Source organism: Pseudophryne corroboree, chromosome 9, assembly GCF_028390025.1.
Source record: "Pseudophryne corroboree isolate aPseCor3 chromosome 9, aPseCor3.hap2, whole genome shotgun sequence".
NCBI classification, from domain to species: Eukaryota; Metazoa; Chordata; class Amphibia; order Anura; family Myobatrachidae; genus Pseudophryne; species Pseudophryne corroboree.
This window is the reverse complement of record NC_086452.1, coordinates 16777510-16790267: the sequence shown is the minus strand read 5'-3', so window position 1 is coordinate 16790267 and position 12758 is coordinate 16777510.

The window sequence follows — 12758 nt, the reverse complement described above, 5'->3', positions numbered from 1 at the left end:
CCCCACCTCACTGACAGCAGCACATCCCCACCTCACTGACAGCGACACATCCCCACCTCACTGACAGCAGCACATCCCCGCCTCACTGACAGCAACACATCCCCTCCTCACTGACAGCAGCACATCCCCGCCTCAATGACAGCAACACATCCCTGCCACAGTGACAGCAACACATCCCCGCCTCACTGACAGCAGCACATCCCCACCTCACTGACAGCGACACATCCCCACCTTACTGACAGCAGCACCTCCCAGCCTTACTGACAGCAGCACATCCCCAACCTCACTGACAGCAGCACCTCCCAGCCTTACTGACAGCAGCACATCCCCGCCACACTGACAGCAGCACATCCCCGCCACAGTGACAGCAGCACATCCCCGACCTCACTGACAGCAGCACATCCCCGCCTCACTGACAGCAACACATCCCCGCCTCACTGACAGCAGCACATCCCCGACCTCACTGACAGCAGCACATCCCCGCCTCACTGACAGCAGCACATCCCCGCCTCACTGACAGCAGCACATCCCCGCCTCACTGACAGCGGCACATCCCCGCCTCACTGACAGCAGCACATCCCCCCTCACTGACAGCAGCACATCCCCAACCTCACTGACAGCAGCACATCCCCGCCTCACTGACAGCAGCACATCCCCGCCTCACTGACAGCAGCACATCCCCACCTCACTGACAGCGACACATCCCCGCCTCACTGACAGCAGCACATCCCCCCTCACTGACAGCAGCACATCCCCAACCTCACTGACAGCAGCACATCCCCGCCTCACTGACAGCGGCACACCCCCGCCTCACTGACAGCAGCACATCCCCGCCTCACTGACAGCAGCACATCCCCAACCTCACTGACAGCAGCACATCCCCGCCTCACTGACAGCAGCACATCCCCGCCTCACTGACAGCAGCACATCCCCGCCTCACTGACAGCGGCACATCCCCGCCTCACTGACAGCAGCACATCCCCTCCTCACTGACAGCAGCACATCCCTGCCACAGTGACAGCAACACATCCCCTCCTCACTGACAGCAGCACATCCCCGCCTCACTGACAGCAGCACATCCCCTCCTCACTGACAGCAGCACATCCCTGCCACAGTGACAGCAGCACATCCCCACCTCACTGACAGCAGCACATCCCCGCCTCACTGACAGCAGCACATCCCCGCCTCACTGACAGCAGCACATCCCTGCCACAGTGACAGCAACACATCCCCTCCTCACTGACAGCAGCACATCCCCGCCTCACTGACAGCGGCACATCCCCGCCTCACTGACAGCAGCACATCCCTGCCACAATGACAGCAACACATCCCCTCCTCACTGACAGCAGCACATCCCCGCCTCACTGACAGCAGCACATCCCTGCCACAGTGACAGCAGCACATCCCTGCCACAGTGACAGCAACACATCCCCTCCTCACTGACAGCAGCACATCCCCGCCTCACTGACAGCAGCACATCCCCTCCTCACTGACAGCAGCACATCCCTGCCACAGTGACAGCAACACATCCCCGCCTCACTGACAGCAGCACATCCCCACCTCACTGACAGCAGCACATCCCCGCCTGACTGACAGCAACACATCCCCGCCGCACTGACAGCAGCACATCCCCGCCTCACTGACAGCAACACATCCCTGCCACAGTGACAGCAACACATCCCCGCCTCACTGACAGCAGCACATCCCCACCTCACTGACAGCAGCACATCCCCGCCTGACTGACAGTAACACATCCCCGCCTCACTGACAGCAGCACATCCCCGCCTCAATGACAGCAGCACATCCCCGCCTCACTGACAGCAGCACATCCCTGCCTCACTGACAGCAGCACATCCCCGCCTCACTGACAGCGGCACATCCCCGCCTCACTGACAGCAGCACATCCCCGCCTCACTGACAGCAGCACATCCCCGCCACAGTGACAGCAGCACATCCCCGACCTCACTGACAGCAGCACATCCCCGCCTCACTGACAGCAACACATCCCCGCCTCACTGACAGCAGCACATCCCCGACCTCACTAACAGCAGCACATCCCCGCCTCACTGACAGCAGCACATCCCCGCCTCACTGACAGCAGCACATCCCCGCCTCACTGACAGCGGCACATCCCCGCCTCACTGACAGCAGCACATCCCCGCCTCACTGACAGCAGCACATCCCCACCTCACTGACAGCGACACATCCCCGCCTCACTGACAGCAGCACATCCCCAACCTCACTGACAGCAGCACCTCCCAGCCTTACTGACAGCAGCACATCCCCGCCACACTGACAGCAGCACATCCCCGCCACAGTGACAGCAGCACATCCCCGACCTCACTGACAGCAGCACATCCCCGCCTCACTGACAGCAACACATCCCCGCCTCACTGACAGCAGCACATCCCCGACCTCACTGACAGCAGCACATCCCCGCCTCACTGACAGCAGCACATCCCCGCCTCACTGACAGCAGCACATCCCCGCCTCACTGACAGCGGCACATCCCCGCCTCACTGACAGCAGCACATCCCCGCCTCACTGACAGCAGCACATCCCTGCCACAGTGACAGCAACACATCCCCTCCTCACTGACAGCAGCACATCCCCGCCTCACTGACAGCAGCACATCCCCGCCTCACTGACAGCGGCACATCCCCGCCTCACTGACAGCAGCACATCCCCGCCTCACTGACAGCAGCACATCCCTGCCACAGTGACAGCAACACATCCCCTCCTCACTGACAGCAGCACATCCCCGCCTCACTGACAGCAGCACATCCCCGCCTCACTGACAGCAGCACCTCCCAGCCTTACTGACAGCAGCACATCCCCGCCACACTGACAGCAGCACATCCCCGCCACAGTGACAGCAGCACATCCCCGACCTCACTGACAGCAGCACATCCCCGCCTCACTGACAGCAACACATCCCCGCCTCACTGACAGCAGCACATCCCCGCCTCACTGACAGCAGCACATCCCCACCTCACTGACAGCAGCACCTCCCAGCCTTACTGACAGCAGCACATCCCCGCCACACTGACAGCAGCACATCCCCGCCACAGTGACAGCAACACATCCCCTCCTCACTGACAGCAGCACATCCCCAACCTCACTGACAGCAGCACCTCCCAGCCTTACTGACAGCAGCACATCCCCGCCACACTGACAGCAGCACATCCCCGCCTCACTGACAGCAACACATCCCCGCCTCACTGACAGCAGCACATCCCCGCCTCACTGACAGCAACACATCCCCGCCTCACTGACAGCAGCACATCCCCGACCTCACTGACAGCAGCACATCCCCGCCTCACTGACAGCAGCACATCCCCGCCTCACTGACAGCAGCACATCCCCGCCTCACTGACAGCGGCACATCCCCGCCTCACTGACAGCAGCACATCCCCGCCTCACTGACAGCAGCACATCCCTGCCACAGTGACAGCAGCACATCCCCGCCTCACTGACAGCAGCACATCCCTGCCACAGTGACAGCAACACATCCCCTCCTCACTGACAGCAGCACATCCCCGCCTCACTGACAGCAACACATCCCCTCCTCACTGACAGCAGCACATCCCCACCTCACTGACAGCGACACATCCCCGCCTCACTGACAGCAGCACATCCCCAACCTCACTGACAGCAGCACCTCCCAGCCTTACTGACAGCAGCACATCCCCGCCACACTGACAGCAGCACATCCCCACCTCACTGACAGCAGCACATCCCCGCCTCACTGACAGCAGCACATCCCCGCCATAGTGACAGCAACACATCCCCGCCTCCCTGACAGCGGCACATCCCCGCCTCACTGACAGCAGCACATCCCACGCCACAGTGACAGCAACACATCCCCTCCTCACTGACAGTGGCACATCCCCGCCTCACTGACAGCAGCACATCCCCGCCTCGGACAGCACCACATCCCCGCCTCACTGACAGCAGCACATCCCCAACCTCACTGACAGGAGCACCACCCGCCTCACTGACAGCAGCACATCCCCACCTCACTGACAGCGACACATCCCCGCCTCACTGACAGCAGCACATCCCCCCTCACTGACAGCAGCACATCCCCAACCTCACTGACAGCAGCACATCCCCGCCTCACTGACAGCAGCACATCCCTGCCTCACTGACAGCAGCACATCCCCACCTCACTGACCCATCCCCGCCTCACTGACAGCAGCACATCCCCACCTCACTGACAGCAGCACATCCCCACCTCACTGACACATCCCCGCCTCACTGACAGTGGCACATCTCTGCATCACTGACAGCAGTACATCGCTGCCTCACTGACAGCAGCACATCCCCACCTCACTGACAGCAGCACATCCCCACCTCACTGACAGCGACACATCCCCGCCTCACTGACAGCAGCACATCCCCCCTCACTGACAGCAGCACATCCCCAACCTCACTGACAGGAGCACCACCCGCCTCACTGACAGCAGCACATCCCTTCCTCACTGACAGCAGCACATCCCCACCTCACTGACCCATCCCCGCCTCACTGACAGCAGCACATCCCCACCTCACTGACACATCCCCGCCTCACTGACAGTGGCACATCTCTGCATCACTGACAGCAGTACATCGCCGCTTCACTGACAGCAGCACATCCCCGACTCACTGACAGCAGCACATCCCCGCCTCACTGACAGCAGCACATCCTCACCTCACTGACATGAACACATCCCCATCTCACTGACAGCAGCACATCCCCGCCTCACTGACAGCAGCACATTCCTGTCTCACTGACAGCAGCATATCCCCGCCTCACTGACAGCAGCACCTCCCCACCTCACTGACAGCAGTACATCACTGTCTCACTGACAGCAGCATATCCCCGCCTCACTGACAGTGGCACATCTCCGCATCACTGACAGCAGTACATCGCCACCTCACTGACAGCAGCACATCCCCGACTCACTGACAGCAGCACATCCCCGCCTCACTGACAGCAGCACATCCCCACCTCACTGACATGAACACATCCCCATCTCACTGACAGCAGCACATCCCCGCCTCACTGACAGCAGCACATCCCCACCTCACTGACATGAACACATCCCCATCTCACTGACAGCAGCACATCCCCGCCTCACTGACAGCAGCACATCCCCACCTCACTGACATGAACACATCCCCATCTCACTGACAGCAGCACATCCCCATCTCACTGACAGCAGCACATCCCCACCTTTGATGCTATTACATATGTGAGTCAGTGAGAGTTCATAGAGGTTAAACGCCTACCTTCTAATGCCAGTTTTCAGTGGCAACTTACCAGCATTTCCTCATTCTGACAGCGGCACATCCCCGCCTCACTGACAGCAGCACATCCCCGCCTCACTGACAGCAGCACATCCCCGCCTCAATGACAGCAGCACATCCCCGCCTCACTGACAGCAGCACATCCCTGCCTCACTGACAGCAGCACATCCCCGCCTCACTGACAGCGGCACATCCCCGCCTCACTGACAGCAGCACATCCCCGCCTCACTGACAGCAGCACATCCCCGCCACAGTGACAGCAGCACATCCCCGACCTCACTGACAGCAGCACATCCCCGCCTCACTGACAGCAACACATCCCCGCCTCACTGACAGCAGCACATCCCCGACCTCACTGACAGCAGCACATCCCCGCCTCACTGACAGCAGCACATCCCCGCCTCACTGACAGCAGCACATCCCCGCCTCACTGACAGCGGCACATCCCCGCCTCACTGACAGCAGCACATCCCCGCCTCACTGACAGCAGCACATCCCCACCTCACTGACAGCGACACATCCCCGCCTCACTGACAGCAGCACATCCCCAACCTCACTGACAGCAGCACCTCCCAGCCTTACTGACAGCAGCACATCCCCGCCACACTGACAGCAGCACATCCCCGCCACAGTGACAGCAGCACATCCCCGACCTCACTGACAGCAGCACATCCCCGCCTCACTGACAGCAGCACATCCCCGCCTCACTGACAGCGGCACATCCCCGCCTCACTGACAGCAGCACATCCCCGCCTCACTGACAGCAGCACATCCCTGCCACAGTGACAGCAACACATCCCCTCCTCACTGACAGCAGCACATCCCCGCCTCACTGACAGCAGCACATCCCCGCCTCACTGACAGCGGCACATCCCCGCCTCACTGACAGCAGCACATCCCCGCCTCACTGACAGCAGCACATCCCTGCCACAGTGACAGCAACACATCCCCTCCTCACTGACAGCAGCACATCCCCGCCTCACTGACAGCAGCACATCCCCGCCTCACTGACAGCAGCACATCCCCACCTCACTGACACATCCCCGCCTCACTGACAGCAGCACATCCCCTCCTCACTGACAGCAGCACATCCCTGCCACAGTGACAGCAACACATCCCCGCCTCACTGACAGCAGCACATCCCCGCCTCACTGACAGCAGCACATCCCCGCCTCACTGACAGCAGCACCTCCCAGCCTTACTGACAGCAGCACATCCCCGCCACACTGACAGCAGCACATCCCCGCCACAGTGACAGCAGCACATCCCCGACCTCACTGACAGCAGCACATCCCCGCCTCACTGACAGCAACACATCCCCGCCTCACTGACAGCAGCACATCCCCGCCTCACTGACAGCAGCACATCCCCACCTCACTGACAGCAGCACCTCCCAGCCTTACTGACAGCAGCACATCCCCGCCACACTGACAGCAGCACATCCCCGCCACAGTGACAGCAACACATCCCCTCCTCACTGACAGCAGCACATCCCCAACCTCACTGACAGCAGCACCTCCCAGCCTTACTGACAGCAGCACATCCCCGCCACACTGACAGCAGCACATCCCCGCCTCACTGACAGCAACACATCCCCGCCTCACTGACAGCAGCACATCCCCGCCTCACTGACAGCAACACATCCCCGCCTCACTGACAGCAGCACATCCCCGACCTCACTGACAGCAGCACATCCCCGCCTCACTGACAGCAGCACATCCCCGCCTCACTGACAGCAGCACATCCCCGCCTCACTGACAGCGGCACATCCCCGCCTCACTGACAGCAGCACATCCCCGCCTCACTGACAGCAGCACATCCCTGCCACAGTGACAGCAGCACATCCCCTCCTCACTGACAGCAGCACATCCCCGCCTCAATGACAGCAACACATCCCCGCCTCACTGACAGCAACACATCCCCTCCTCACTGACAGCAGCACATCCCCACCTCACTGACAGCGACACATCCCCGCCTCACTGACAGCAGCACATCCCCAACCTCACTGACAGCAGCACCTCCCAGCCTTACTGACAGCAGCACATCCCCGCCACACTGACAGCAGCACATCCCCACCTCACTGACAGCAGCACATCCCCGCCTCACTGACAGCAGCACATCCCCGCCATAGTGACAGCAACACATCCCCGCCTCCCTGACAGCGGCACATCCCCGCCTCACTGACAGCAGCACATCCCACGCCACAGTGACAGCATCACATCCCCTCCTCACTGACAGTGGCACATCCCCGCCTCACTGACAGCAGCACATCCCCGCCTCGGACAGCACCACATCCCCGCCTCACTGACAGCAGCACATCCCCAACCTCACTGACAGGAGCACCACCCGCCTCACTGACAGCAGCACATCCCCACCTCACTGACAGCGACACATCCCCGCCTCACTGACAGCAGCACATCCCCCCTCACTGACAGCAGCACATCCCCAACCTCACTGACAGCAGCACATCCCCGCCTCACTGACAGCAGCACATCCCTGCCTCACTGACAGCAGCACATCCCCACCTCACTGACCCATCCCCGCCTCACTGACAGCAGCACATCCCCACCTCACTGACAGCAGCACATCCCCACCTCACTGACACATCCCCGCCTCACTGACAGTGGCACATCTCTGCATCACTGACAGCAGTACATCGCTGCCTCACTGACAGCAGCACATCCCCACCTCACTGACAGCAGCACATCCCCACCTCACTGACAGCGACACATCCCCGCCTCACTGACAGCAGCACATCCCCCCTCACTGACAGCAGCACATCCCCAACCTCACTGACAGGAGCACCACCCGCCTCACTGACAGCAGCACATCCCTTCCTCACTGACAGCAGCACATCCCCACCTCACTGACCCATCCCCGCCTCACTGACAGCAGCACATCCCCACCTCACTGACACATCCCCGCCTCACTGACAGTGGCACATCTCTGCATCACTGACAGCAGTACATCGCCGCTTCACTGACAGCAGCACATCCCCGACTCACTGACAGCAGCACATCCCCGCCTCACTGACAGCAGCACATCCTCACCTCACTGACATGAACACATCCCCATCTCACTGACAGCAGCACATCCCCGCCTCACTGACAGCAGCACATTCCTGTCTCACTGACAGCAGCATATCCCCGCCTCACTGACAGCAGCACCTCCCCACCTCACTGACAGCAGTACATCACTGTCTCACTGACAGCAGCATATCCCCGCCTCACTGACAGTGGCACATCTCCGCATCACTGACAGCAGTACATCGCCACCTCACTGACAGCAGCACATCCCCGACTCACTGACAGCAGCACATCCCCGCCTCACTGACAGCAGCACATCCCCACCTCACTGACATGAACACATCCCCATCTCACTGACAGCAGCACATCCCCGCCTCACTGACAGCAGCACATCCCCACCTCACTGACATGAACACATCCCCATCTCACTGACAGCAGCACATCCCCGCCTCACTGACAGCAGCACATCCCCACCTCACTGACATGAACACATCCCCATCTCACTGACAGCAGCACATCCCCATCTCACTGACAGCAGCACATCCCCACCTTTGATGCTATTACATATGTGAGTCAGTGAGAGTTCATAGAGGTTAAACGCCTACCTTCTAATGCCAGTTTTCAGTGGCAACTTACCAGCATTTCCTCATTCTGACAGCGGCACATCCCCGCCTCACTGACAGCAGCACATCCCCGCCTCACTGACAGCAACACATCCCCGCTTCACTGACTGTGGCACATCTCCGCATCACTGACAGCAGCAAATCCCCGCCTCACTGACAGCAGCACATCTTCACATCACTGACAGTAGCACATCTCCGCCTCACTGACAGCCGCACATCCCCACCTCACTGACAGCAGCACATCCCCGCCTCACTGACAGCAGCACATCCCCACATCACTGACAGCAGCACATCCCCACCTCACTGACAGCAACACATCCCCGCCTCACTGACAGCAGCACATCCCCACATCACTGACAGCAGCACATCCCCAACTTAACTAACAGCAGCACATCCCCACCTCACTGACAGCGGCACATCCCCGCCTCACTGACAGCAGCACATCCCCGCCTCACTGACAGGAGCACATCCCCACCTTACTGACAGGAGCACATCCCCACCTCATTGACAGCAGCACATCCCCCCTCAGTGACAGCAGCACATCCCCGCCTCAATGACAGCAGCACATCCCCCCTCACTGACAGCAGCACATCCCCCCTCACTGACAGTAGCACATCCCCACATCACTGACAGCAGCACATCCCCGCCTCACTGACAGCGACACATCCCCACCTCACTGAAAGCTGCACATCCCCGCCTCACTGACAGGAGCGCATCCCCACCTCACTGACACATTCCTGCCTCACTGCCAGCAGCACATCCCCGCCTCACTGACAGCAGCACATCCCCGCCTCACTGACAGCAGCACATCCCCGCCTCACTGACAGCAGCACATCCCCACATCACTGACACATTCCTGCCTCACTGCCAGCAGCACATCCCCGCCTCACTGACAGCAGCACATCCCCACATCACTGACAGCAGCACATCCCCACCTCACTGACAGCAACACATCCCCACCTCATTGACAGCAGCACATCCCCCCTCAGTGACAGCAGCACATCCCCGCCTCAATGACAGCAGCACATCCCTACCTCACTGACAGTAGCACATCCCCACATCACTGACAGCAGCACATCCCCGCCTCACTGACAGCGACACATCCCCACCTCACTGAAAGCTGCACATCCCCGCCTCACTGACAGGAGCGCATCCCCACCTCACTGACACATTCCTGCCTCACTGCCAGCAGCACATCCCCGCCTCACTGACAGCAGCACATCTCCGCCTCACTGACAGCAGCACATCAGCGTCTCACTGACAGCAGCACATCCCCGCCTCCAGTTAAATGTTTTTTTTTCAATATAAACATTTCTTGGGTGTTTTGTCATGTTCTGATATACATATGCCTTGGGTGGTTGAATGCACGAGGCTTTTGGACTTTTGCGTAGTTCACAGCATAACCGCACACACATATAGAGTGGCATATCTATTACATATATAATATAAAACAGGAGAATTTCAAGATCTTTTTAGAATCATGCAAAAAGAAAAAAAAATACAAGAAAGCTGCTTTAGCCACAGTGCAATATGTCACCAAATTAATGAAGCTGAGCTCGCCTTGCGCCTCCGGTGAAATGAAAGAGCCTCTGATCAGATGGGAAATCATTTGTAGCATAAAAAGGAAAAATAAGTTGGGGACATCTTTTTGTGTGTAATAGCATTCATTGTGCAGTGTTTAAAGTAACCTCTGCTAACCTCTCACGTTGCAAATATTCACTGCACACAAAAGCATCTGAAATCACGACCAAAAGAACAGGATTCGGGGTCTGTAGTTCAGCCATAGCGGAAAACAAGCTTTATGTTTTATATGTAACTTGAGTTCAGGACCATGAGAAGGTGAAGAGAGCACAGAACATGCAACAAGGTGTGTTCCATGTGTATGTGTGTGTGTACACAACAGTGTCTACTCTGTGTGCATGTTTATGAAATAATGTCTACTTTGTGCGTACAGCCTACATGCTACAAACCTACAGCTCGTGTGTGTGAGCGTGTGTGTGTGCAAAAATGATTACTCTGTATATATGTAAAAGCAACAGTGTCTATTGAGAATTTGTGTGTGTGTGTGTGTGTGTGTGTGTGTGGGTGTGGGTGTGTGTGTGTGTGCAACAAGGTCTACTCTGTATGTGCATGTTTATGCAACCATGCCTGCTTTGTACATGTACGGCACATGCATGTGCAACATAATCTAGTATGTATTAGAGATGAGCGGTTCAGATGTGTTGGGTATGGGAAACCGGCACCCAGGATCTCGGCGGTTATCATACCGACACCGGGATCCTGGCCACTAGAATACCGGTGGACTTGGCGGCTCACTGCGCCCTCCACAGGTTCTGTTTCCACACTATGGGTGTCGTGGACACCCACGAGTGGGAATAGCCCGTTAGCCAACATTGTCAGTGGTCGAGATTCCGGCGTCGATATCCTAACCGCTGGGATCCCAACTGCCAGCAATGTAGCAAAATCTCATTCACATTCCTTGCAATCCGAGACCATACGAACTTCCGATATCCGAGTCAATCCAATCCGAGGCTTGGGTTTTCACGCCAGACTTGTAAGGAACCAGCGGCAGTTATACTGCACCATTTCACTCTGTTCTCAGGCACACCGCTCTATGTTGCGCTGTACTCTGCTGGTTCAAGTGGCTATGCTGTGTCCAAGTAAAGTGGCTGTGCTGTGTCCATTAAGTGGCTGTCCATTGGCCCTCATTCCGAGTTGTTCGCTCGCTAGCTGCTTTTAGCAGCATTGCCCATGCTAAGCCGCCGCCTACTGGGGGTGTATCTTAGCATAGCAGAATTGCGAACGAAAGATTAGCAGAATTGCGAATAGAAATTTCTTAGCAGTTTCTGAGTAGAGACTTACTCCTACACTGCGATCAGTTCAGTCAGTTTCGTTCCTGGTTTGACATCACAAACACACCCAGTGTTCGCCCAGCCACTTCACCTGCGTTTTTCCGCACACTCCCAGAAAACGGTCAGTTTCCGCCCAGAAACACCCACTTCCTGTCAATCACACTACGATCAGCAGAACGATGAAAAAACCTTGTTAGGCCGTGAGTAAATTAACAAACTTTTGTGCAAATTTACTTGGCGCAGGCGCACTGCGAACATTGCGCATGCGCAGTTTGCGACTAATCGCTCCGTAGCGAAAATAAATAATGAGCGAACAACTCGGAATGACCCCCATTGTCCATCCACTTGAGTGCTGCTGACGCACCTGTCCAGTGTCCATTCACTCCAGTTCTGATGACCCACCTGTCCAGTGTCAATCTGTTCCAGTGTTAAAAAAAAAGGACAAAAAGTTTAAAAAGAAATAAAGTTTCCAAAAGGAAAAAGAAAATATTTCAAAAAAGTCAAGAAAAGAAAAAAGTAAACAAAAATGTAAAGGTAAATAAGTGGGGAAAAAATGTTTTTCTTTGGGGTGTACCCCACCGTGTATCCATAATATACAAGTACTGTGACTTTGCAGGCCATACTCCACTGTGTATCCATAACATACAAGTACTGGGACTTTGCAGGACGTACTGCACTGCGGCCCTCATTCCGAGTCGTTCGCTCTGTATTTTTCTTCGCATCGCAGCGTTTTTCTGCTTAGTACGCATGCGCAATGTTCGCACTGCGACTGCGCCAAGTAATTTTGCTATGAAGATAGTATTTTTACTCACGGCTTTTTCTTCGCTCCGGCGATCGTAGTGTGATTGATAGGAAATGGGTGTTACTGGGCGGAAACACTGCGTTTTATGGGCGTGTGGATAAAAACGCTACCGTTTCCGGAAAAAACGCGGGAGTGGCTGGAGAAACGGAGGAGTGTCTGGGCG